Source organism: Hylobates moloch, unplaced genomic scaffold (assembly GCF_009828535.3).
Source record: "Hylobates moloch isolate HMO894 unplaced genomic scaffold, HMol_V3 SCAFFOLD_3, whole genome shotgun sequence".
Taxonomy (NCBI): domain Eukaryota; kingdom Metazoa; phylum Chordata; class Mammalia; order Primates; family Hylobatidae; genus Hylobates; species Hylobates moloch.
Genome location: NW_026652278.1, coordinates 28,464,977 through 28,492,782, shown reverse-complemented (window position 1 = coordinate 28,492,782; position 27,806 = coordinate 28,464,977). Strand labels below are relative to the sequence as shown.

The 27,806-nt window shown below is 41.3% G+C and overlaps 1 protein-coding gene across 1 annotated transcript in view; it reads left to right on the top strand.

Moving 5' to 3' along the window:
• SORCS3 (sortilin related VPS10 domain containing receptor 3) overlaps positions 1-27,806 on the top strand; it is a 630,771-nt gene that overhangs the window by 421,949 nt on the left and 181,016 nt on the right. The gene's annotated exons all lie outside the window — the stretch shown is intronic.

Here is a 27,806-nt window from a genome sequence, read left to right as displayed (position 1 = left end):
CAGAGAGTGACTCAGCTGAGAGCCATGAGCCACCCACACCTCAACACTTAGGATAAATTTCTGGGACGGAGGGGGATTCAGGTGGCATCCATCTTTGGAGAGAGTTATTTATTCCAAATTCTTGTCATTTTCCTAAGAGGCAAAATTAATTTTGATAATAATGGTGGTAAATAACAATGAAACAATAGATGAATGGCAATAACAATAAGATATTATTGTTTATTGAGGGCTTATGTGATGTCAAACAATGTGCTAAGTCCACTGCATGCATTACTGCACTTATGTTTTTAAGAAGCATGCAGGTGGAATAATGTAGTGGCCCAGTGTATGGGGTTGGCCGTAGACTGTAGGTTTGTACTGCTTATTAGCTGTGTGTCTTGGGCACCCAGGGCCTCAGTTTCTTCATTCAAAAAATGGTATTCTCAGTGAAACCCCGTCTCCACTAAAAATACAAAAAATTAGCCGGGCGTGGTGGTGGGCACCTGTAGTCCCAGCTACTCGGAGAGGCTGAGGCAGGAGAATGGCGTGAACCAGGGAGGCGGAGCTTGCAGTGAGCCGAGATTGCGCCACTGCACTCCAGCCTGAGCGACAGAGCAAGACTCCGTCTCAAAAAAAAAAAAAAAAATGGTGTTCTAATAACAACAGCAATTTGTCTCCTAGGGTTGTGGTGTTATACGAATTAGAAAATAGTGGAGCTGGTTTGTGAGCTAGAAAGTGGGAGAATTGTTCTTTCTGGGTTCAAAGCCTATGTTGTCAAATTTAACTTTTGGTGTTTGTGGGAGGGTAGACCAGAGCTGGGTGCCACGATAGGGACCCTGTGTAGTGGGAGGGTGTTGAGTATTTCAGCGGTTGGAAAGGTCAAGGTTAAAAGTGCAGTGAAGGACAGAAGGGTAAGAGGCAGAAGGGTGTGGAAGACCGTCAAGCTCACAGTGTTTACCTGTCCTTCCCAGCAAGGGCTAGCCCCATTATAAAAAGAGCAAAACCTAGAGACTCAAAACTTCATTCCTTTTTGTACTGAACCCCACCCTTGATTGTTTGTCCAAGGAAGTGCCTAGTTTCTTGACTGTCCTCCATGGCCTGGATCATGCTTGTGAGGCACTTTCATTTAGCCCCACCACAGTGCCAGGCTCCATCAGACACCTTTTGGTGGAGGTGATGGTCTAATTAGGCTCAGAAATCTACTCTGGTTATATAAGGAGGCTTGTCACCTCACGTATGATTGCTGAACTGGGAAGTGGGTGGAACGAAAGAAATAGCAGCTGGGGGAAGTGACCATGAAGAAGTTACTGTTGTATGTCATTAATCACTAATTGCTGAATGATTTTATTATATGGCAGCCGTAAAATATCACTTGAGGTTTTACAGCCTGTGCTAGCTTTAAGAAAACAATTCCTTATGTCAAAATTACTATTAAATTAACTGATTCCATATTAAACATCCTATGGACTCCCGATGATTTATGAGGCTGTGTAATGACTAAGAATCCTTCCTTCCTGCTGTTCGCAGGAAACCAGCAGCCATTTTTGGAACAGCTACCGACCTTGGGAACCTGAGAGATGTGCTGGTTTCTAAGACACCTGGACAACTGGAGTTAAAAACACTCTGATTTTACAGATAAGGAAACTGAGGCCCAGGGAGGTAAAGTGACTTACACAGAATCACTGTGTAGACAAAGTGGCCACACTGTATCTATTGTGCTGATGTTACTAATAGTTATTTATTTGTCCTGTTATTCCCAGCCATCCCTACTGTCTCTCTTTAATAAAAGGCAAATTGAATCTTGGAAAACTCTTTTGTATGTAACTTCAAATATAACCACTTGTGAGATAAGGTATGATGCCTTTCGGTCACACCTATTTGCATTTGTTGCCCTGAATTTGCTTTTACATGTTTTTGGTGGAGTTAGAACCAGTAAGTTGACTGACAATAATTGTTTGGGCCTTCCAAGGTATTTCCACCAGAGCATTTGCACCTTCACACTTGGAGCACTGTGGGGATGCTGAATAGACATCAGCCATGTCCCTTCCTTCAGAGAGCTCAGAATCCAGCCAGGAGACCTGATCCTCATGTGTCACATGCTGTATTGATAAAAGGCTATTGAAAGAATCCTGGAGAAGTAGTTAGCCTAAAGTTACTGAGATCGAGAAAGCTGAGCAAGTCAGCCAGTAGCCTATGCAGCCAGGCTCAGCTCTGCGGTGTTCCTGTAGTCCTCTCTATGGTAGCAGCTCTGAGCATGCTGTTAGTTCCCCATAGTGCCTGCAGATGGCCCCAGAGTGCTGCCGGAGCATGACTTCACCACTCATTAATTGATTAGTTCAAGGAACATTTGTTGAACATCTACTAGGAGCCAGGCACTGAACTAGGCATTTGGAAACAATGGTGGGTGAAATAGACATGGTCTCTGCCCTCTTAGCACTTATGGTGTAGCAAGGAAACAGGAAAAAATCAATAAGAGCAATTTAAGATGATTAAAGGTTGCCATGGTGAGTGTAAAACCAAGGGATCTAGTGTAGACTGGAACTCTGAAAGGCCTTCCTTAATCGTCTATGAATTAGTCAGGGCTCTCCAGAGAGAGAGAACCAATAGGAGATAGAAAGATAGATACAAAGCTGGATGGATGATTGATAGATAGATATAGATGGATGAGAGGGGATTTATTAGGGGAATTGGCTCATGCAATTATAGAGGTTGAAAGGTACCCCAACCTTACAGGTCTTCTGTAAGCTGGAGACCCAGGGAAGCTGCTGGCATGGCTCAGTCCATCTCTGAATCAGTGAAGCTGAGGGTATGAATCTCAGTCTGAGGCCGAAGGCTTGAGAATCTGGGGGGTTGCTGGTTGAAGTCCAGGAGTCCAAACTCCAGAGATTCTGGAGTTCTGATTTTCAAGGGTGGGAGAAGAAGGGTATCTCAGCTTTGGGGAAGGGAGGGAGATAGCTACAGAGAAGGAGGTAGGGAAGGAAATAAAGAGGGAAAGAGAAAGAATTCACCTTTCCTCTTTTTGTTCTCTCCAGGCCCCCAGCCCATTGAGTGATGCCTGCCCACAGTGAGGGCAGATCTTCCCCACCCAGTCCACTGGCTCACATGCCAATCTCCTTTGGAAACACCCTCACAGATATACCCAGAAATAATAGTTTACTAGTTCTCTAGGTATTCCTTAGTTCAATCAAGTTGACGTGTAAAATTAAACATCATAGTATATATATGACAGGGAACCAGAACTGAACCTAGTCAGATACATAAATATACTTAACAAAACTAAATCATGTAGTGTGTAGGTAATGAGTCTTTGCTGGGGATGGGCATCCATCTCTCTTGATCTGTGTGAGTGAATATGAGGTGATTCAGTCGTTGTGGCTGACATCAGTAGCCCTGGTTAGCAGCCTAACTGACCTATTAGGAAATGATGTGCTTGTGGTTAATTGCCTCCTCCTTGTGCACTTCAGCTTCCTTACCTAAAGGCTGAGAAGTTTGCACCAGAATCATACCTACTCAGTGTGTGGTCAGGAAACTGGGTGCTGGTTCACAAACTGCTACTAGTCTATGATGAGATAAGTACATAGATAAGTATATCTATTGAGAGTGTGGAAACTCATATAGCAATTTGACATTCTTTAATATTTTATTGCATTTACAAAAAAAAATGTCTGGGAAAATGAATTCATCCCAGGTAACTTGAAAACCAGCTGCACGTGACGACCTCTGAGAACCTTCCAGTGCTAAAAGCCTTATACTCTAATTGGATGGGGGTAGAAACTTCTAGATCAGCATTGTAAAATACACAGTGTAAGTTCTAGAGGCTGGAGTTGAGTGGTTATGAGTGAGACGATGTGATTTTAGAAAGAACATGTTCTTAGCCTGGGTCTAGAACACGGAAGTTATAATACCAGCAGAGTCAGAAGTTGGTCATTCTAAGAAGACAGCCACACCATGTCATTTACTGGCAATACACCTAATCTCCAGGCTAAAGCTTAAAAGACCAGACCTAACTTGGAGTATTTGTAAAAGAAAGAGGAAGAAGAAAAAAGAAAGAAAAATCCAATAAACTCAAATAACCAAATATATATATTTGATGTTTGTTCTTTCCTAATCCATTTAAGTCCCATCAAATTGCTCAAAAGCTCCTTTGATTTATAAATGGAATTTAGGTAGTGAGTGGTCTAAAATATAAACAATTTAAACTTTGAAAAGTAGCTCCCATGAAGCAGAATAAAGGTACTTAAAGGATTTCTATTTCCCAAGACCCTAGAAATACCATGAATTGGAGTATCTCTGTTTAACTGCTGTTATGGATGGTCCCTTGGGTAAACACTGTGCTTTATAAAAAGCTAATACTCAGAAAGAGTTTTTAAAAATTCATATTCATGCATGGGCTCATCTGGTGGAAAAATGCATGGTTGACATTTTGTGACCATGTTGCACAAACGGCCTGCATTAACAGTAAGAAGCATGGCTTCCCCTGTCCCATCCCTTACTGAAATATTTCCCTGTGAACCTTAATTTCTTAGCTCTCTCTTTTTCAACAATCAGGGCAGGAGCATCTATTCTAGACCTGTGATCTTACTGGGAAACAGTAGACTTGAGGAGGCAGAGATGAACAGGGTGAGAAAGATCTGGGTTTAGAGGTTGAGAGTTGGTTTTGGAAAAGCTGAACATGAATCAGGAACAGGCTGGGGCACCCCCTTCACTGGCCACAAAAGGCTGCTTTTTCCTTGCCAGGAGCAGAGCTGGTGTGGGGTCTTGGATTTGCTGCCTCACATTTGGATTGTTACATCTAGAGACCTTATTGTATTTGACACTATTGCCTGCCATGTGTGTGTTAGGCACCCACAGCATGTCATGTCATTCTGGAAGAAGGAGAATCATAATAGCCCAGCACCAGTCAAGACTGCTCCCTTCCACTCTTCTTATTTGGTTAGCCAAGCGGCCTTTGCTCCAGCTACCTGGTGGTGGTCTCTAATTGGCTTGCCCTCTTATTCCTCCTATTTGGAGGAGTCAGGCTCTTCCAAATCATGACCATTCCTTTACTACTCACCTTGGCCCCCAGTCCTTCCCTTCATCTTCCTTCGAGGAATCATTGAGCCTTCTCTCTCACCAAAAAAGTAGAGCCTACAAGATGTAAATGTACCAGCTTTCCTTTGCCCCTGAACTGCCCTCCAGAGTTCTTGCTCTTTCCCCCTATTTCTCTGAGGTGTTGGGAGAATAGCTGTACCTTCTTTATGAACTTAAATTTTCAGGTACACTTTTAATTCTGTCTCTTCCCAGCTATTAGGGGTTTCGCTTCATCAGTTAACTCTCTTGGTTCACTATCTTCAAATTTCTTATTCTCTTCCACTGAAAACCTCATTATTTCTCTTCCATCTTGAAAAAGAGACAAAAAGAAGCCATTCCACAGTGCATCTACATTTCAAAACATCATATTATGTATGATAAATATGTTCAATGTTATCTGTCAATTTAAAAGAATAAAAAAGGCCAGGCACGGTGGCTCACGCCTGTAATCCCAACACTTTGGGAGGCCAAGGCAGGTAGATCACCTGAGGTCAGGAGTTCAAGACCAGCCTGACCAATATGGTGAAACCCCATGTCTACTAAAAATACAAAAATTAGCCAGACGTGGTGGCAGGCGCCGGTATTCCCAGGTACTCAGGAGGTTGAGACAGGAGAATTGCTTGAAGTCGGGAGGCAGAGGTTGTAGTGAGTTGAGAGTGTGCCACTGCACTCCTGCCTGGGCGACAGAGTGAGACTCCATCTCAAATAAATAAATAAACCACAATTTTTTCCTTTTCCACTCAGGTGACTTTCCTGTTTGCCTCCTTTTCTTCATTGCTAAATTGTATGAAATTAGTTATAGTGAATGTGCTTCCTTACCTTCAAATCACCTTTAAACCCACTCCCATCTGGTTTCTCCATCACTACTTCCTTTACTGCAACCATCAGGCACCTCCTAATGGCCAAATCCCATGCTCTCCTTTAATTTCTCATCCTACTTGACTTCAGCAGATGTTAACAAGGTTGTCTGCTTCCTTCAGGAGTCTTTGTCCCTCCTTGATCATGATTTTCTTGTTTTTCTTTTTACCTTCCTGACCATCCTCTACTGCATCTTTGCTGGCTTCTCTTGGGTTGGAGATCTTATACATGTCAGTGTCTCCAGGATGCTCTCTTCATTGTTTCATTTGCTTGCAAAGAGACACATTTCCCCACTCTCATCAATGCTTCCAGTCCCTCTAAATATTACCAAACCCTATCTCACACACTACTCTCTCCAGAATTTCAGACACACACTTCTCATGCCCCTCACAACATCTCTACCCTGATATGGCTCTAATACTGCCAGATAGCTCTACTATATACCTCAAAACCCAACTGTCCATAGCAGAACATATCGCCATTCCCCAAATGTGTAGGAACTGCCTCTCCTCCTTTACCCAACTTGGTTAAATGAGTTCTCCTGATTTCTCAGATTATCTTAGTTAACAATATCGCTATCCATCTAATTGTCTGACCTAGAAATCTCAAATAACCCCAGACTGCCTTTATTCACTGCATCAGTCCCTCTGAACAGCAGGGTCCAGCCGCCCACACCCTCTTGGCCACCTTGTTGAATTTATTACGCCCTCAAACCCCTTCCCTAGATGCATCTTCTTTGTCCCTGTTGGCACTTCCTTCAGCCAGGTCCTCCTCTTCTTTTGCTTGGACCAGCTTCCTCTCTGTTTCTCTGCCTTTAGTTTTACTGCCAAAACTTGAGTCAGTCCTTTATGGTGTCTTGTTGTTTCCTAAAACACCGGCTAAACGAGGTTATCATTTGGTTAAAAACTTCTACTGCTGAAGTCAAGAGAGAATTATTTTAAAAAAATTAAAGCATAATGACACATTAGTGAGTAATGATTCCTTGTGAAGCATGTCACAAAAATTTTGTGGCCAGTAATAAAGAACTGATGTTGATGAGTTATCACCCTCATTTTCTTTTTGAAAATTTGAGGCAATTCAAGGTTACCAGTAAAATGATGTCATTCTTACATACTTGCATTCCCAAATGAATAGAAATCAATGGAATGACAACTAATGTGTCAGCTTCTTTAATATTTCTTACTGACCATAGTAAGATGCCTTTATAGATCATAAAGAGATATATTGAATGTAAATCATTGTTTTTGCTATGCAGGATTTCATTAAAGATTATTTAAGATTTGCTCAAAATCAGAATATGCTCACCTGATTTTCTTACATGTGAACAGCATCTACCATAGATCGTTTTGGAAATCAAGATACATAAAACTAGTCTCAATATTAAAGTACAAATCCTTTAGCATGACACAGAATGCCTTCTCATAACAAATTTCTGGAACATCTTTCCAAACTCATAGTCATGTACTATCCTAATCTCTCCACCCATACCCCACACCAATCACTGTTATGCTTACATGCCATAAGATTGTATGTCTTCAGGTCTTTTGTCAAGCCTGCCCTTTGCCAGGCCAATGAAGGCAGGGAATGCAATTCTAGGCAAATCCAGGAAATCCACTTATCTTGTAAAGTTCTGCTCAAAACTTTTGAAACTCCCTGAACCCTGTCTAACACCTTTTCACTGTGGCCAAGAGTATGTTTCTGGGACAAACCTCTTGGCTTCTTTATTGGAAGCTCTAATATTTGGGTCATATTTTCTAAGCTTCAGTTTCCTCATCAGCCTAATGTCGATAATAATGCCATCTACCTCATAGAGTTGCTGTAAAGATTTCATAAGATTATTAAGCATGCCTAGGGAGTTCTTCTGCAGCTTCTGAGTTTAGATCTGTTAATATCCGCAACTCCTTCAGACAGTGCTTGGCTCTGCCACGCTCAGCTGGAGTCAACTTCACTTTGCATCTTTCTGAAGCATCTAATACTGTGAAGTAAATTAATTTTCAGTGACTTCGATGTTGTCCCAAGGTAATTCTCTGCGATACTTTCCAGCAGGGAGCCTTTGAAATGTCGTCCCTCTGATAATTAATACATTGTACTGTGCTGCACCTATCAACAGATGGATTTATCATTACACTTTCAGACTTGACAGAGGTCAGCCATCATCTCTCTCCATGTGTCCTTGCGTACTCCTGGCAAGTTGGTCTCTTTCGCTTCTTTCTTTCCAAGTCCTCCCCGCCCCGATCCCAACCTATCCCCCAGTCTAGCCAGAACCATAGCTTTCTGGATGAAAATAATTATGATATCAGGCTGAAGTTTTGAGGCTTGAAAGGGCTCTACTCTATTCACATTTCACTTCTGACTGGAGTCAGTGAGCTACCACATTATCAGACATGTACATATACTCCTTCTAAATAATGGAGGACATAGGAACTGGGCTTTTCCCAATGTCTCTTTCTCTGCTCCTGAGATTCATTCCTGAGTTCTGCTCCATTTAAATTCCCTCAAATGTAATTAGGAAAAAAGGTATGGACATTTATCAATATCATCAGCATCTTTACCTTTCATGTCTTACTAGACCTATATCATAGTTGAGGAAACTAAGGTTGACAGTGGTTATCAGTCCAAGTTAATTAGTAGGTGGTACAGCCAGGATCCAATGCAGGCTTACTCTAAAGCTGAGATTTTAATTCTGATTTTATACCACCTCGGTGTCTCCAATGAGTGTCTCCTTCAAGGCTATTTTCAGATTCAGCACCAGGGAGGTTTCTGGATCAAGTAGATCTGAATCAGAAATATGTGACATCTTCAGAGAAAGGGAGAAATCCTTGGTTCTTTCTTTGAGAGCAGCTTCCCAGCCTGTGATGAAGGAACCTCACATCATCTCTTTCAATGGAATCAATGTCCCAGCCCTTTTAAGAACTCCACATGGGAGAGAGGTAGTTCATATTTTCTCTACAAATCACAGGACCCTCTCTTGATAGTTAAATAGGATGATCTAAGCAAAGCTGACAAGATGTTTCCATGTTTGTTAAACAAGAACCATTTGTTTAGCTCAGGAGCATCTGTTGAATAAACAAGATATCTGATGTGCCATTTGCTCATTGGAAATTAACAAACCCTTTAAAAATGGCAATTTGTCAGGAGTTATATGAGGCAGAATTCATTCTCAGCAAGTGAACAAATTGAAACTTCCTTCCCAGGCTTTCTAGAATCCCCCAGAGCCAGTTGTACAGAAAAAGTTCAGTTTAATTTGCCATCATTAAGGAAAATATGCAGACAGTGATGGGAGAAGAGAAGGAAGTATCCTGCTAGGGAAATTGAAGGGTCCTGGGAGAGGTATTGTCCAGTCCAGTTGGGATGAGCTATTCCCCTTCTGGGCTGTGTTTCCATTTGGAGAGTGTAGGACTCCTGGAAGGGGTCAACTTTTTCTTCTTTCACGCTGTTTCTAGGAATCATGTGGTATAATGAAACTGTCATCAGTCAGCATCGTTCCTGTCTGTGCCTCCCCATGGGGAGGGAATCAAGTGGAGGGTTAATTTGCTCCAGGAGTAAAGGCAACAAGGAAAAGCATAAAATGAATGAAAGGCTGTCACTACTCTCATGTGACGGAACAGCTATTAGAATCCTAGCTAAAATGAAGTCTGTGTATAGTTCTGTTTTCCTCATGAAACACACTAGCTTCCTGGTATTGGTCCATCTTGACCTGCTCCTTGGAGGAGTACAGTGTGCTGGCACCAGGTGGACTAAGCATATTGGGCAGTGAATGTTAGCTAGCATTTAGTAAGTCCAGATACCATGCTAAGCACATTGCTGACATCAATTAAATGCTCACAAAGCTCTCGTTTGTTAAATTTTTTTATTTTTATTTTTTGTGGGCTTATAGTAAGTGTATATATTTATGGGGCACATGAGATGTTTTGATACAGGCATGCAATGTGAAATAAGCACATTATGGAGAAAAAGGTATCCATCCCCTCAAGCATTTATCCTTTGAGTTATATACAATCCAGTTATACTCTTTATTTTAAAATTTACAATTGGTTATTATTGAGCATAGTCACCCTGTTGTGCTATCAAATAGTAGGTCTTATTTATTCTTTCTAACTATTTTTTGTACCCACAAGCTCTCTTGTATCCCCATCTATAGATGAGGAAACCAAGGCTTAAGTTTGTGTAATTTTTCCAAAGTCACACAGGTAGAAAGACATAGAAATGAGATTTAAACTAATGCAGCTTGAAAACTCATTGGCTTTATTTTCATGTTGCATCACTTCAGATAGCTCTTGAAGATGCAAGGTTCCTGGGTCTCTTGGTGTAAAGACTGAGAAGAGCAGCCTCTGAATTCATTAGCCCTACTTTGGGCAAAAGTATCAGCATTTTAAGCAGGATATTACTGAGATTCCTGGGAAGTGCTGGCTGGCTGGAGGTTGATATGCTATTCTTGCTGGGTTGCAATTCAAATTCTTTATTTAGAGAGAGTTTGGGATGGGAGGTGGTGAGCTCTCGGGCTTTATATAAGTGGGTCCCTGTGGGCTCTAGTTAGAAGCTAAGGAGTTAGCTGACTCTGGGCCCTGAGCAACTTGCTGCCTCATCTTCTCACATTAGCCCTTTCAGCAATTGATCTTGTAAACTTTCTGAATCAGAGAAATTAAAGATGAAAAAGGGCCTATTAAGTGATCTTGCCCCAGCCCCAGACTAGGCAGAATGACTCCAAAGAGAGAATTCCAGAGTGTCAGGTTCATTTTAATTTTAATTGTCCCAGAGGGTGTGACTTCTTGATCTTCCCCTGAGCAGCCCTTCCCAGGCTGATGGATACGAGTGTGAGCAGTATCTCACAGGATGTTAACTGCTCTGTGCCAGGGCTATGCATGTGCTATGCATGCTCATTTTGCACTGTTTTCCAGGGCCTAGACTTTTTCACATATTGCCACTGGAATGTGCTGGGGCTTAGGAGGAAACCTTTTCTTTCTTTCTCTCTCTCACTTTTTTTTTTTTTTTTTTTTTTTGGTGGTGAGGAGGTAGATTAAATAGCCTTGTATGTAAACAGGATCTGGCAATATTTGCCTGTTTCTCCCCGTAGCCAGATGATGTGTCTACAGCAGGGTTTATGCAGGCAAAATGGGGTTGAGGATACGTGACAATAATTGGGATCAAGGACTGATGATCCCTTGGGAAGACCACAAACACTGATGGCAGGCACATAGTGAGTACTCCTAAGCCTATGCTAAGGGTGTCACAGTATTATCTGGTTTAACTTTCACCATAATCCTGTGAGGTAAATATTGCTGTTATTCCCTCTTCAGAGACAAGGATTCTGAGGCCCAGAGATGTTGGAAGCATGTCAAGGTCATATAGCTATAGGGTAGTGGGGCCAGGATTTAAACCCAATTCTTTCTGTGTAGACTTTTTTTTTTGGTGGTGACATGGTAGATTAAATAGCCTTGTGTGTAAGCCTATATTTAAAGTATAGGCTATTACCCTATACTTTACCCTACTATATGGTGTTACTACCTCATAATAAAATGCACTGAACAAGGTGACACTGAGGAAGAGACAGGAAAGGACCAGTGATGATTAATTGGAGCTGGCTGTTGTTCAGATCAGCCAGGTTTAGCTTTCTAAACCAGGAAGACTGGGCTTGTGACATGAGCTCTATGTGCAGGTTCCAGATGCGGAGATCTTGGGGGGATTTGGATACCTATGTTCACTTAGATTGTGACCCCTTCCAGGCCTAGGCAAAGAGGTTATTTCACCTATGTTTCTCCTGCTTAGAGAATGACGCTGGACACAGGGTGTTCAGTCTGGTATACACGTAGAGGGTCTAACTGGTTAATGCTGGTGTGCTCTGCAGCCCCACCCAAGATGCCCTTGCTTGTTGCTGAAGATCTTTTCATTTATTCCATTTCTTTCCTTGGGCTGTTTTTGGCTGTGGGCTTGGGCCTTTCCATGAGGCTACTGGTAGTTGATTTTAGAGCACAGAATGTTAGGCAGCAAGGGCAGGCCTAAGTGGGGAACTATCTTCAGTTCTGGGGCAGGGAGCGGAGGCATGAGCATGGGAGGCATGGGGGTGAGAAGCATGGAGCCACTGGATGTAGAGATCAGAGGGAAGAGTTCTGCCAGGGGAGCTGGTACCTCGGACTGGGTGGGGGTGTGGCATCAGAAAAGAATTACTCGTGTCACAGTTTGTTCCCAGGTGGTCCCTAAAGGATTTGTTTGAAAATAAAGGTCCATAGACGTTTATTTTCTTTCCCTCAGTGTTTTGTAATTTCAGGATGCAGTTTGATCTGTGTGTGTGTAACTCTCCAAGAAGCCATGAAGTAAAGGGAAGTCTCCTGAGGTTAGGCTGTGGAATCATTTCAATCCTCCCACTTTTTCTCTGCTGCCAGAGGAATCTTGGGAAAATCACTTAAACTTTCCTTCAGTAAGGACCTCATTTTTCACATTTTCAACTTGTGGGAAATACATACTTTATAGGTTACTTCTTAACATTAAATGATATAAAGAAATAAGGTGCCTGCCACAGAGTAGCTCATTCATACGTGCCAGGCATTTTCTTTCCTCTCTTTTTGTCTTGTCCAGACAAGTCTGCACGGTGCATCACCAGATGTGCTGTGGAGCCAAGTCCGTGTGAGCTGTGTTTGAATTGGGAGCTGTCATTTATCAGCTGCGGTGACTTAGACAAGTCCCTTAGCTCATCTGAGTCTCTAGTCTCTCATTGATAAAATGCAGACAAACATAGTACATTCCTTGTCGGAGTTTCGATAATTTGTTCAACAATATAATTGAGTGCCAGTTTTGTGCTAGGAGGTGAAGTTATCGTGGTGGGCACAACAGCCAAGATTCCTCCCTTCAAGAAACGTGTAGTCTAGAGGGGAGGCAGGCACTATTCAAATCATGAATTCAGTGAGATAACACATACAGAGCATTATGTTATCGCAGGAACGCATCTCTCATAAGATAGTGCACAAATCTCAAGCTATCACTACATTACCCTTGGGGCTACTATGGTTATTGTCTTCTTCCTGGGGGTCCCTATATGGTTACAACCTCTTCCCTGTTGTCTTCCCACTTATACTATGAACCCGTAAAGCAGATGCCCATTTTCTACCATTGATTCCAACCTCAGTGTGAGTCTGGGATAGCTGTAAGTAAGGCTTTCCCAGGAAGTGGGCTGTCAGTGTAGACTCTGGTCAGGTCTGTCTACGCCGATATCATGTACCAAAATGCATGCCCCTAGCAGTCCCAAGGCGAAGACTAGGAAATTCTGATTTTATTCTCTTCAGAGCTGAGATACAATTAAAAATGTTACCACAGTAATTGGCAACATCCATTAACTTGATGAAAATTGCCCGAGGCAGCACATTTTTCCCCCTTCTGCACATTATTAGCCTATAAATACACCTGGTTCCTTTTTCTTTCTTCTCTAGAACTTCCACAAAACATCCTCCCATCCTCCCAAGCTGTCTCCTTAATGCCCTTTGCCTTTTTATAATTAACTCCCTGAATTCCTCCAGCACTTCCAGTCAGTACCACATAATCTTGCATCTAATTACATGTGGCATGGTGGCTCATCTGAGAGGTAGCATGGAAAGCCGGCATTACTGAAAGGAGAGCACTAACTCAGTCAGCAGAGCCCAGGGTGAGTCCCAGCTCTGCCTTCACCTGGCTTAGGATCTTAAGTGACTCAGCTTTCTGAGTTTGCTCATCTATGGAATGGGAGCAATGATGTCTACCTCCTAAGATGAAGGCTATTAACATTAGATAATGTGAACATGCTCTGTGAAATACCAAGTACTGGGAGCTCCCATGCATCGATCCCAGCAGCTCCTTCATCTGCCCGTGCCCTACCTGTTCCATCCTCTGGTCCCTGCTTAGGGGTAGGTGCAGGGGGGTTCTGGCAGCACAGAGATGTTCACAGAAGCCCTCTCCTAATGGGTGTGGTCCTTGCTGATGGGGAGTGACACCTTGGGGACCTCATCAGCAGGAAGTTCCTTTTCCTTTTAATACACTCACTTCATTAGTTTCCCTATAAAGAAGCGGACGAGAACGGGTGGAGCAGAACAGGAGGCTTTCTAACAATCAAAAGTGTAACAGCTGTCAGTGCAGAGGGGAAAATCATAATGTCCCCTTCCTCCTGAGCTGTGGAGGCACTGAACACCAGAGACCACAGAAGGAAGGGATCCCTAGTCTCCTTAAAGCTCCCAGCCCCAACAACCTCTTCAATTTGCAGAGGAAGAGACTGTACCCAAAGAGATCAGTAACTTAGTCAAAACTACACAGCTGGTCAGTGTGACTGTGGTCAGAATCAAGGTCTTTATCCCAGTCCAGTGCTTTTTCTATTACGTTCCAACACAAGTTTTTATTTGTCACTTTCTACATAATCAGGAAGTGTGGAAATGAGTGTGTGTGCACATGTGTGCCTGTGTGTCTCTGTATGTTCCATAAAGTGCTTGGAACCTGGTGTACATGTTCATTAATGTGTGCATGCATCATTTCATTTCATCATTTCCAAGACCAAATCAGGAAGATTTTTGATTGTTATATCAATTTGAAGGTTCAGAGAGGTTAAACTATAACTTGCCCAAGGTAACACAATTAATAAATGTAGAGTTGAGATTAGAATCTAGGACCTATGATACCAAAGCCCCTCTCTGAACCACTGGACTGTAGAAGAGACAAACTTCTGTCTAAAAATACATGTGAGTTAGAAATGATGCCCAGTGTGTAAGTGAAATCTCCACAAGTACTCTGTTATCCTAAGCTTGAAATTGAGAATTGCAGGGCGGTGAGATTTTTGTTCATTCCTAACTGTTTTCCTTTAAGTCGTCTCTATGCCTTTATAAACCTGTTTCTCTCTCAAATTGCATACTCTCCACTTTACCAACCCCACCATCCGCCCTGGCCTCCTGACCTTCACATCATCACTGGACTCCATGCTAGGTGCACAGGCAGCCCTCGGGAAGTACTTGCTTTAGGAGACACAGGGCCAACTGGTGGGCCAGCAAGATGATTTGTGCCTCATGTAGATGTTCCTCTCTTTTATACCCACTTTTGAAGCCCCAACCCTTTGTGGAACTGTTCATTGGAGCTATGCTAGGCTGTAACTCACCTATATGCTGTAAACAAATGGGCCATATGGTAGGCTGTGTAACAGTTCCCAGAGTGCTTCCACACAGTAGGTATTCAGTAAGTATTTGCCAAGGGACTGTTTGTCCTATTCCTAGTAGAGCAGTTGTTTGGCTGTCTTTAGGTAAATTTTCGTGGATTTTCACTACTTTAACACAGTCATAAAATCCCAGGGACCAAATCTCCATTTAAAATGGCTACTGCCAGCATATGACATGGTGATGGCTACAGTTCACTGAGATTCTTTAGTCAAGTTGAATTTCTCTACCCATGGGGATTGGCCTCTTGACATGCATATGCTGTGCTCTGAAAATATTTCATGTGGCTGCTGCATTTGGTTCCAGCCATATAGAATGTATAAAGATATCAGATTAAATTTGACCATATAGTTTTCCTCCCTTCCTTCTTTCCTAGTAGGAATTGTGTCATATTTGTGACCCAATATAAACTTATGTGTTTTTATAACTTAAGCAAAAGTTACATGAAAAGTACTTAGTCTACCAGATGAGATGCACTCTAATATTTTCTATTCCAGTCTCTTCTATTTTATGAAACATTATTTGTGTTGTGATTCACTAAGTGTATTTAATGACCCGCTAAGTCCCAACCCTATGGTTTGAAGAACACTAATCTAGTCAGGGAACTTTTTAATTTGCTGGGGAAACCAGAAGGATGAAGGGGCAATTGCTATCCAGGTTTCATTAAGGTCGTGCATATTCTGAGCAACTTCCTAGGGGGTGTATCGGTAATGACTCTCTGGTTGCACGAAACTGACTTAATTAAACACACACACACACACACACACACACACACACACACACGCACAAACACACACACACAGGGGTGGTATTAGGATCCAAGTAATAAATACATATAGTTAGACTTTAGGAAGAACCCTATCCTAGGACCTCATAGAGTGTTCTCTTTTTGTCTCTTGTCTCTGCTTCTCTCTTCTATCTGGAAGACCAGCTTAAGATATCCAAGACTAATTGCTCCAAGTCTCATGTTATGGCCTCATAAACCAATCCCAACGTCTGGGAAAAGAATTTCTTTGATGCAGCTTGTTGTGTGGGTGTAGCCTGATCTACTCAGCTGTTGACAAGAGGCAGGACCTCATAGTACAGACATGGGTGTCAGTGTCTGCACCTAAAAATCTGTGAATCTGGGGCTAGGGAGCAGTTGACAGAGGCAGGGGGAATATTTATAATTTGGGAGGAAAGCTTCCAAAGTGCCCACGAGAGGAGCCGTGTTCATTTGAGCTGGATGAGATCCCTGAGTTCTTGCTGCCCCAGCGTTTTCACAGGACGATCACATTTGTCAAGCAAATCACAGATGACTGTGTTTGACAGCTCCAATACTGCTTTGAGGATAAATGGTGAAAATAGCAGCATAATAATATAAAATGAAGACTTTATTCAGTTAATTGCCTGGAGATTAATTAAATGAATGAAATCTGTTTCACCATATTATGGGACTCTTTTCAACATTTATCCTAAACATACTGCTGGGGTTATTGTTCCCATTCATGTATTTATTCATCTACTTAACAGATATTTAAGAAATGCACAGGGAGGCACGGTGCTAGGCACTAGAAGAAAATGCAATTTAGTCAGATCTAGAGCCTGTCTTTAAGAAGAATGAAATCAAGGAGATAAAAATCAGTTGTACAAATCACTGAAGGTGGAGTGAGATAGACTGTGCTTGAATCCAGGTTCCATCTCTCTTTCTCACTCTGTGTCAATAGTTACACAACTGGAAATTTCAAAATCTCCATTTCCTCATCTGAAAAAAAAAGAAAAAAAAAAGATTATATTACTATCTCAAAGTTTGTTTAAAGATTGAGATAATATATCTAAATTAATAGGAAAATTCTTGGTACGTTAAAGGCGTTCTATAAATATTAGTTGCACTTACGATATTTTGAGCACTATCATACTAAGTGTTACATACTGCTAAGTGTTAACATGTGCCTTTCTTCCAAATGTTTTACATACATTTAATCAATTAGTTCTCATAAAAACAATGACAAGGGTGCCATTATTACCTCCCCATTATGCCGATGAAAAAATTTTGAAGCATAGAAAAGTTAAGCAAATTGCCTAGAATCCCCCAGTGAGTGAGTGATGGAGCCAAGACTCTAACCCTGGGTCTGGCTCTGGAATTTATGCTCTGAGCTGCATTAGTGACCTGTTACAGTCTGAGATTTTATCTTGGGCTCTAATAAATGATTCTCAGCTCTGACTTCACATTCCTATCACCCAAGAGCATCTAAAAGCTGTTGATTCTTGGACTTGACTCCTGGTTAGTGATTCTCCAAGTGTGAATCTTGACCATCATCATCATGTCATCTATGTATTTCTTAAAATTCTTGGGCCCCACCTAGACCTCCAGAATCAGAAACTCTGAGGGGGGAGCCCAGCATCGGTGTTCCAACAAGCCCACCAGAAGATTCTGATGCTAGCTGCTACAATCAGAATCAGAATGAGAGGACTATTGCTTCAGACCAATTACTCCAGAATTTCTGGAAGTAGGGCCTATGCATTGGTATTTAATATTTTTGGAAAGTTCCTGAAGTGATTCTAATATTCAGCCCTGGTCATGAGCTTTCATAGAAGCTAAATATTGAGCTGGGCCATAAGCAGGGAATATGTAGAGTGGACTAGAATGAGTATTTCAGGTGGAAAGGCAGCTTGAACAAAGACATAAAGGAGGAGAAAGTTCGTGATGTGAATTGGAGAAATAGCTTGAGATACAGCAGGGTGATGATAGTCAATAGTAATGTATATTTCTTTTTTAATTGGTCTCAGTGTGCCTTTATTTTTTTAAACTTTTATGTTTGATTCAGGGGTACACGTGCAGGGTTGTTTTATAGGTAAACTCATGTCATGGGGGTTTAATGTACAGATTAATTTGTCACTCAAATACTAAGCCTAGTACCCTGTAGTTATATTTTCTGCTCCTCTCCTTCCTCCCACTCTCCACCCTCTGGTAGGCCCCAGTATTTGTTATTCCCCTCTTTGTGTCATTTAGCTCCCACTTAGAAGTGAGAACATGTGGCATTTGTTTTTCTGTTCTTGCGTTAGTTTGCTAAGAAGAATGGCCTCTAGCTCCATCTATGTTCTTGCAAAGACCTGATCTTATTCTTTTTTATGGCTGCATGGTGTACCATGGTGTTTATGTACCATATTTTCTTTATCCAGTATTCCATTGATGAGCATTTAGGTTGATTCCATATCTTTGCTATTGTGAATAGTGCTGCAATGAGCATTCACGTGCATGTGTCTTTATGAGAGAATGATTTATATTCCTTTGGGTATATACTCACAAATTGGATTACTGGGTCAAAAGGTAGTTCTGTTTCTAGCTCTTTCAGGAATCACCACACTACTTCCCGCAACAGCTGAACTAATTTACACTCATACCAACAGTGCATAGGTATTCTTTTTTCACCTCAATCTCACCAGCATCTGTTATTTTTTGACTTTTTAATAATCATCATTCTGACTGGCATGAGATGGTATCTCACAGTGGTTCTGATTTGCATTTCTCTAATGATCAGTGATGTTGAGCTGTTTTTCATATGCTTGGTGGCCACATATGTATCTTCTTTTGAAAAGTACGTTCATGTCTTTTGCTCACTTTTTAATGTTTTTTTTTTCTTGTAAATTTAAGTTCCTTATAGATGCTGGACTTTTGTCAGATGCATAGTTTGCAAATATTTTCTCCATTCTGTAGGTTGTCTGTTTATTCTATTGATAGATCTTTTGCTCTGCAGAAGCTCTTTAGTTTAATTATATTCCATTTGTCATTTTCTGCTTTTGTTGCAATTGCTTTTGGCGTCTTCATTGTGAAATCTTCCAGTTCCTATGTCCAGAATTATATTTCCTAGGTTGTCTTCCAGGATTTTTTTTTTTTTATAGTTTTGGGTTTTACATTTAAGTCTTTAATCCATCTTGAGTTGATTTTTGTATATGGTATAAGGAAGGGTTCCAGTTTCAATCTTCTGCATTTGGCTAGCCAGTTATCCCAGCACCAAAACAGCATGGTACTGGTACAAAAACAGACATAGACCAATGAAACAGAATAGAGAGCATGGAAATAAGGCCACACATCTACAACTATCTGATCTCCAACAAAGCTGACAAAAACAAGCAATGGGAAAAGGACTCCCTAGTCAATAAATGGTGTATTGTATATTTCAAAATTATAAAGTATATTTCAAATTTATTTACCTCAAAAAAAATGATAAATAAATGAGGTAATGGATATGTTAATTAACTTGACTTAATCATTCTACATCATATACATACAATATATCAAAACTTCACATTGTACCCCATAAATGTATACAACTATGATCTGTCAGTTAAAATAATATTAATAAAATTATCATTTTTAAATTTAAAATCTAGCTAATCAGTTTATAAAGCATTCATACTTTGACCTTATCAGTATTTTACCCTCAATATTTCCCTCATGCATACCCCAATATTCAGTGTTTTTAATTCCTGGGAAAGTTTTTGCCCTGGAAATAATACTCACAAAGAAGAAAAACACAAAGGATCTTGGTCCTGCCACTCCCTTCCAAGACCAAGAGCTAAGTGTGTTATGAAGAGGCTGGTACTAATGTTCCAAGTTGGATTCTAGGGCCACTGACACAAGCTCTAGCTGTGTCTTTGCAAAGAGTTGGTTTCTGGTCTATGACATGAATGGGGTTGGACAGGATTGTGATGTTTCTAAGGTTGTAGCATCCAGCTCTCTTGAGGACTGTCATGGCTGGGTGAGCGGTTGTGGTTCCCAAGAAGTTCCTGTCTGACCTATTTTATATGGTAGGATTTGGAGACTGTTTGCACAAAGGGTTAAGTTGCTAAAAATAAGTTTGAAGCCACTTGACCTTTTCTGGCACTTCTATTAGTAGCACCTGTGAGTGTGTGGTTCTAGGAGCTGATTGCATTTCTTCCCTGGAGTTTTGGCTGTGGCTTCCTATTTCCTTTTGTTCCCTGCGTCCTTTCTTGGTCTTTGGTCAGAACTTAGAAGGGCTCCCAATTATGGAGATTTTCAGATGATTCTTATGCTGTTATTGAGCTCATTAATTGTTATCCAATTAATGACAATACCCTCAGGAAGGCGAACAATCTACAAGATAAACATGACATGGGACACAGGTAGGAAAGTGAGATCTCTTTTGGCCATAAGATGGTTTGTCTTTGAGATGCAAACACCATGCTTATGAATTTTATCTAACAGAATGAAAGTGTTATAACCATTCATTCAACAAATATTTACTGATGATCTACCATGTGCCAAGTGCTATAATAGGATCAATTGATACACTATCCAGTAAAAGCCTGTGAGGTCAAGCATTGTGTCTAATAGGGGGGAATAAAGGTAATTGCAACCCAGTACAAAGATTTCTCCACTGGGGAGGAGACCAGATTGTTACAGGAGCCTTGTGAAGAGTTGGCTCCGAGGATTTGTGATGTACACTCAATCTAGAGAGGGAGAAGATGTCTAAACTGAACTTCTTAGTAGCAGGGACTTCTTATATCTAGTGCCTTGAAAAACACTACCATTACTAGTTATTTAACAAATGTAGAAGTATCAGTGGGGGAGTTGGGGAAAGAAGACAGGCAGGAAAGTATATTAGTTTATCCTGTCCTTCAAATAGAAAATAATATTGTCATAGCTAAAATGTAAAGACTGCATTTTTTTTTTCTTTTTTTTTTGAGACAGAGTCTCGCTGTCGCCCCGGTTGGAGTGCAGTGGCGTGATCTCGGCTCACTGCAGTCTCTGCCCCCCGGGGTTCATGCCATTCTCCTGCCTCAGCCTCCCGAGTAGCTGGGACTACAGGCGCCCGCCATCTCGCCCGGCTAATTTTTTGTATTTTTAGTAGAGATGGGGTTTCACTGTGTTAGCCAGGATGGTCTCGATCTCTTGACCTTGTGATCCGCCCGCCTCGGCCTCCCAAAGTGCTGGGATTACAGGAGTGAGCCACCGCGCCCGGCAAGACTGCATTCTATGTGTCAGACACTGTTCTCAGGGATTACTACTTAGCTCATTTTAATTATTCTAACTCTATGAAGTAGGTATTATGAACTTCCATTTTATAGATGTGGAAACTAAAAATCATTATTTGCATACATGTGATGAAGAGTTTACACAGAGGGCCTGATCCTAGTTCCCTTCTTAGTAAGACTGGAAAAATCTACTGGAAAACATTAGTTTTCCCCCAGGCATGAATGTTAGTCTTCAGAAAATCCCTGTGGTAGAATTCATGATTGAGTAATTTTTTTTAATTATTTATTTATTTTTAGACAGAGTCTCACCCTGTCACCCAGGCTGGAGTGCAATGGTGTGATCTTGGCTCACTGCAACCCCTGCCTCCCAGGTTCAAGTGATTCTCCTGCCTCAGCCTCCCGAGTAGCTGGGATTACATGTGCATGCCACCATGCCTGGCTAATTTTGTATTTTTAGTAGAGACAGGGTTTCACCGTGTTGGTCAGGCTGGTCTCAAACTCCTGACCTCATGATCTGCCCGCCTCCCAAAGTGCTCCCAAAGTGCTGGGATTACAGGTGTGAGCCACCACGCCCAGCCTGTGAACTTTTTAAATGTTCATAGGATTTTCATAAATTCATACCTGATCTTCACATCTTTATTTTGTCCTACAAAATTTATAGTCATTTAATTAAAAGTAGGAATACAGCATACTGAAATAAAGGCATTATTGATTATTTGTTTACATTAGCAATAATAATATATACTGAAACAATTTATCTTTACTATCTGATGCTTTCTAGAAACTTTCTAGGAGTTTTTTTTTTTTTTTTTTTTTTTTCGGGCAATTTTAATAGGATGCTTGAAAATTCATCTTTACTCTTTTGCAGACATTAAGCACAGGGAGCTTTATGTGTCCTGAGGCTAGTTCTGCACTGAATACTGCTCATGGCCTTCTGGTCTATCCTGGCCTAAATTTGGTCCTAGGAATGTGAAGGAACTTGGATGCTTGAGAGGGAAGAGGTGCCAGGGGCAATTATTAACCTGCTTGGCATATCTGAGCAGGCATGACTCTCCTACCCTCCCTAATACCTGTGGCAATGTCACGGCCCCTCTTACACATGCCTCACCTCATTCTATCATCACAGACCTCAAAAAAGTGAAGCCCAAGCCCCAAGTTTTCTTTTCTTCAGCCACGTTTAATCCTTCTTAAGGTTTCTTTGCAAAAATCTTCAGTCACTACTCCTCTACCATTGGCTCAATCTCCTTTTTCTATTCTCAACTTTTCCTTCTTACCAATTATCTTCAATATGAGTGACTCCCAGTTCATGTAGTCTAGAACCAAAATTTTCTGCAATATTGAAAATGTATACAGAATGCATTTGTATTTCCTAAATACTGCTTTAAAGGGACTTACATGTTGGAGAAAGGGAGGCAATGAGGCACGATGTTTATGATTCTTACTCTAGGAGAGATGGATGGGCACAAATCCCATTCTTCTCACCAGCTAGGAGAGGCAGCTTACAGAAGTTAAGCTTATGGCTCAAAGCCACCTGCCTGGTTTGAGTCTGAGTTTTGTTGCTTCATGGCTACATGTCTTTGGGCAAGTTGTTTAAGCTCTTAATGACTAATTGTGCCTTTTTAAGTAGAGAAAAAATCATTCCTAACTCACAGAGTTGATGCGAGGATTAAATGAAATCAACATTTATATTTTAAATATGGCTAACACATAGTATACTCTCAATATCAATGAATTGTTATTATGTGATATTCTCATTTTACTGAAGAGGAAAATTAGATAAATGATACCTTCCTTAAAAGTTCATTTTGAGGATTAATGAATATAATGCTTGTAAATACCGAACACAATGTCTGACACAGGAATGGTCTCAATACCCATTAGCATTTATCACCATTATTATATATACTTTCCCAAACATTTCCGCAAGTTTATCCCTTATGATTTCCACTTTTCCTTAAAGAAGAAAACTCTGAATGTTTGCATCATGTATTTCTTTGCTTGGTGTATTTGTGTGTACTTTCCTTGCACTGAGTTTCTAGAAGTGGAGACTTGGGACTTTAAGACGAGGGATCTGATTGCTTACACCCAATGAATGTCAGATAGTTTCCTGGTGAGTTTTTATGGCTCTAAATAACAATAAGTTCATGGGCTTCTCAGCAGTTTGTGTTAGGTGAGGAAGTGCAGTTCTTGAATGCCTACTTGTGCTGCCTTGTTACCAGGGGAGGCGCCGAGTGCAAGCAGCAATTAAGCGTGTCCAGCTAAGGCAGTGCTTCTTCTTCTTTTTTTTTTTCTTTGAGACGGAGTCTCACTCTGTTGCCCAGGCTGAAGTGCAGTGGCACCATCTCGGCTCACTACAAGCTCCGCCTCCCGGGTTCATGCCATTCTCCTGCCTCAGCCTCCCGAGTAGCTGGGACTACAGGCACCCGCCACCATGCCTGGCTGTTTTTGTATTTTTTAAATAGAGACAGGGTTTCACCATGTTAGCCAGGATGGTCTCGATCTCCTGACCTCGTGATCCGCCTGCCTCGGCCTCCCAAAGGGCTGGGATTACAGGCATGAGCCACCGCGCCCGGCCAAGGCAGTGCTTCTTAACTGGGTGTGATTCTGCCACCCATCCCCACCAGGTGATATTTAGCAGTCCCTAGAGACATTTTTGGTTGCCACAACTGTGTGGGAGTGTTACTGCATCTGGTAGAGGCCAGGGATGCTGCTAAATATTCTGCAATGAGTAGGACATCTTCCACAACAGAGAATTATCCAGCCCAAAATATCAACAGTGCCAACGTTGAAAAGCCCTAGGCTAACGCCATCAACATGGCAGAAGGTGGGTGGTGGCTTCCCTCTGTGGGCTGGAGGAGGGCCTCAGGCCACAGCTCAGATTGTGGTGAAGAATGTTCTTACCCTCAGCATCCAAGTTATTTTACTATACCTCTGGCCAGCTGAGCAGCTTAATTTCCTCCCCTGTGGACCTAGGGACAGAGCAGTTTTGAAGTACAAATCTCTTACCTGTATCATTTCATCCAAAGGGGAGCCTAATCCTGAATAGTGCTGGAGCTCAGGAGAAATATTGAAGAAAGATAATTAGGGTCTCTGGCCTTAGGAAGTTTACTGTCTGGTGAGTTGCATATATTTATAAAAATCATTCTATTTGTAATTGATAGCTTAAGCAAATAAATATACACACACCTTCACAAACAAAGGCACCCTATGGGCTTGTATGTATCAAGAAACTGCAAACCTGAGATGGAACTAAGAAATGGATTCAGATTTAAGGACCTTTAGCTGTGTCTAGTGGTCTATCTGTCTCTTAGTGCATTTCCCTGTTTGTGTGAACCTCTGACTCTCTGATTGTCTAGATATATGTGTGTGGGGGTTGGGGGGGAGGGTGGTGAATGTATGTGAAGCTGCACACATGTGCATGAACTGTCCCTGTCTCTCTCTGTTTCTTTCTCTATCTCTGTTTGTTTCTGTTTCTCTCTGTCTTTTGTCTATTGTCTTCATATTACCACCTCTTTCTCTATTTCTCTGTCACATTGTCAATTTTTTTATCTCTCTGTATATGTACATCATTTTTATAGACTTGATACTCCTATCAGGCAAGGAATATTTCTCCTGGTGACAAGATTTGAGAGACAATTCTTTCCTAACAGCTTCAGTAAGAGAAATCTTGAGGATGTCTTCTAAGTTATGATCACCTGATCACCATAGCCAAGATGTCTCATGACCCTACTGGATCATGTGACATTCCAGGGCTTCAGAGGGATGGGCTGCTGTGATTGACCAGCCTGGCCAAAAGCACATAGCTGGGGTCAGGTAGACAGCTCCATAAAGGATGACAGGAAAGGGTACTGAGCAGACCCAAACCACAGGTGTCCACTCTAGTGAGCCAAGAGCAACTCAAGAGAACAACTTAATAATGCAAGTGCTGGAGGATGTGTGATCTACATTCTGGGTTCTCTAGAAGTGTGAAGGAGAGAGATTAGTGTGAGCTGGCATGACCAGGGAAGGCTTCCAGGAGGACTTGATTCTTGCTTTCAACCTTGAAAGATGTGTGAGATTTTAACTAGATGGAAGGAAGTAAGCCTTCCTGATAAGGGAAGAGTTTCTTTGCGTGTTTTATTGGTTTGGTTGCCTTATTTTAAGCTCCCAGGAGGCAGCGACTTTTCTTTCTTTGTTAATAGAGCATAGCATTTATTGACCACAATCAGGCTTCATCAGTATGGTGCCAATTCTCTGAATGCTACTCTGCCAGTGACCATAGGGAGAGAATGGAAGAATAACAACTGAGAAACTTCTAATCCTGAGAATACCAGCATGACATAAAGAAATGGAGTTGCTTGTAGATTCTTGATATTAGACCTTTGTCAGATGGATAGATTGCAGAATTTCTCTCCTGTAGGTTGCCTGTTCACTCTGATGATAGTTTCTTCTGCTGCGTAGAAGCTCTTTAGGTTAATTAGATCCCATTTGTCAATTTGGGCTTTTGTTGCAATTGCTTTTGGTGTTTTAGTCATGAAGCCTTTGCCCATGCCTATGTCCTGAATAGTATTGCCTAGACTTTCTTCTAGGGTTTTTATGGTTTTAGGTTTTATGTTTAAGTCTTTAATCCATCTTGAGTTAATTTTTGTATAAGGTGTAAGGAAGGGGTTCAGTTTCTGTTTTCTGCATGTTACAGGCTCGCCTGTTTTCCCAGCACCATTTATTAAATAGGGAATTCTTTCCCCATTGCTTGTTTTTGTCAGGTTTGTTGAAGATCAGATGGTTGTAGATGTGTGGTGTTATTTCTGAGGTCTCTTTTCTGTTCCATTGGTCTATATATCTGTTTTGGTACCAGTAGCATGTTGTTTGGTTACTGTAGCCTTGTAGTATAGTTTGAAGTCAGGTATACCTACGTAACAAACCTGCACATTCTGCACATGTATCTCAGAACTTAAAGTAAAAATTTAAAAAATATTACAGTGCTCAGATACGTTTGGGATACATTGGGTTAATAAAATGAGACATTTCTCTTCTGAAAAAAAAAAAAAAAAGAAAGAAACAGGGTGGCTTCAGACCAAATAAAGTATCCATAGAGTCCCTTGTGGTGCCCTCAGTCCTCTGCGTGTCTGTCCTCAAGTGTTTTACATTGAAATTTTGGCATTATCACAGGTAGATCAGGTTGTTTATTAATTCAGTAAACACTTCAGTATCACCTAATATGTACTACACACATAGGTCCCAATGGTTCAAAAATAAATAAGACAGGATCCTACTTTAAAATTTATATCCAAATAGAGAAGACACAGAAATGAATTAGCAATTGCATACATGATTTGATTGTGCCGTGCAAAGCAGTGGTCCTCAAACATGGCTGCACATGGAAATCACCTGCGACCTTTAAAAAATACTGATGCCTTTGTCCCATCTGTAAAAGTTTTTATTTCATTGATCTGGTGAAGAAGACACAGGCATCTGTATATTTCAGAGTTACCTCCCAGGGCTGTCATTAGCAGTAAAGTCTGAGAACCACTGGGATAAGGATGCTTTGGGAGCAGGGAAAGGGCTCTGCAGTGATACTAGGGAAGGAAGGACTGCTGGAGGGGCAAGGCCCAGTGAGCTTGGAAAGAGGAATGAGAGTTCACCAGGGAAGGAGAGGGGCAGGGAGATGAGTGGATAAGGACGTTGGAGCTCTTCCTGCTGGAAGTCAGGAAGTCTTTCTAATTTTGGCCTAGTCCCTGTGTGGCCTTAGGCAGACATCCATTTTTTTCTGTGCCTGAATTTCTCCTTCAGTCAAATATGACTAATGATGCCTGCTTTCCTTACCTTAGGGGTTTGCTGTTAGGATCAAATGAGGTAAAGAAAAAGGAAACGATAGAATGTCAATGATCATTGGGAAAAATAACCCATTAGAGTAAAGCCTCATTTATTCAGCCTCTTTGGGGAAAGAAGTATTTTACATAAATGAACTTTCAGATAACTAAATTTCGACCTTTCAAGAAGTAATAATTTTATTTTAACCAATAAAAATCATTTTAGTTTTTCTAAAACATACCACTTGCAGCCGAAGTAATAATTTTATTTTAACCAATAAAAATCATTTTATTTTTCTAAAACATACCACTTGTAGCCTTAATTTCTTAAACAGAGTATCCTGGATGCCATCAGCCCCTGTTTCTTTTCTTCTGTGCCTTCAGCCCTGCGACATAGATGTCAGCACTGAACTGTGCTGTGTTACAGTAATGCCCCCAGGGCTATTGACAAGTGTAGGGATTTGTGGCATGGAAGATTGGGTTTTGAGTTCTTAGGTCTGTTTTTCATAAGTTTTCCATTTCTCTTGCTATCCGAGTATCAGCTCTTGGTTCTCACCATTTTCAATTCTACTTTCCTTTTCTAACTTGCTGCTGCTTCCCTACTGAAGACTGGAAAACCAGAATACAAATCTTAGAATAGCGTATAAACTCGGAGTCATTAGACTATAAGTAAGAGCTTGCCAGAGGGAGTGGATTGTGTGATCTTTAGTAAATGAGTTTTTAACGTGTGTGTCAGCTCTTTTCAGTGGACTTTCTGGGCCTTACTCTGGCCTAGGTCTCTAATTTAGGAGACAGCTGACTGGGCTTTATGTGTGGAAGGTTGGAGGTCCACGAGGATTATTTGTAGGGATTCTCAGGCCTCCATCTTCTAGGTGTTGGCCAGAGAGAACTTTAAGGTTTTATGCCTTGCTCACCAGGAGAATTTTGTCTTTGTCAGTCCAGATTTTGAATGTCTATTGCCAAACTCCTGTTA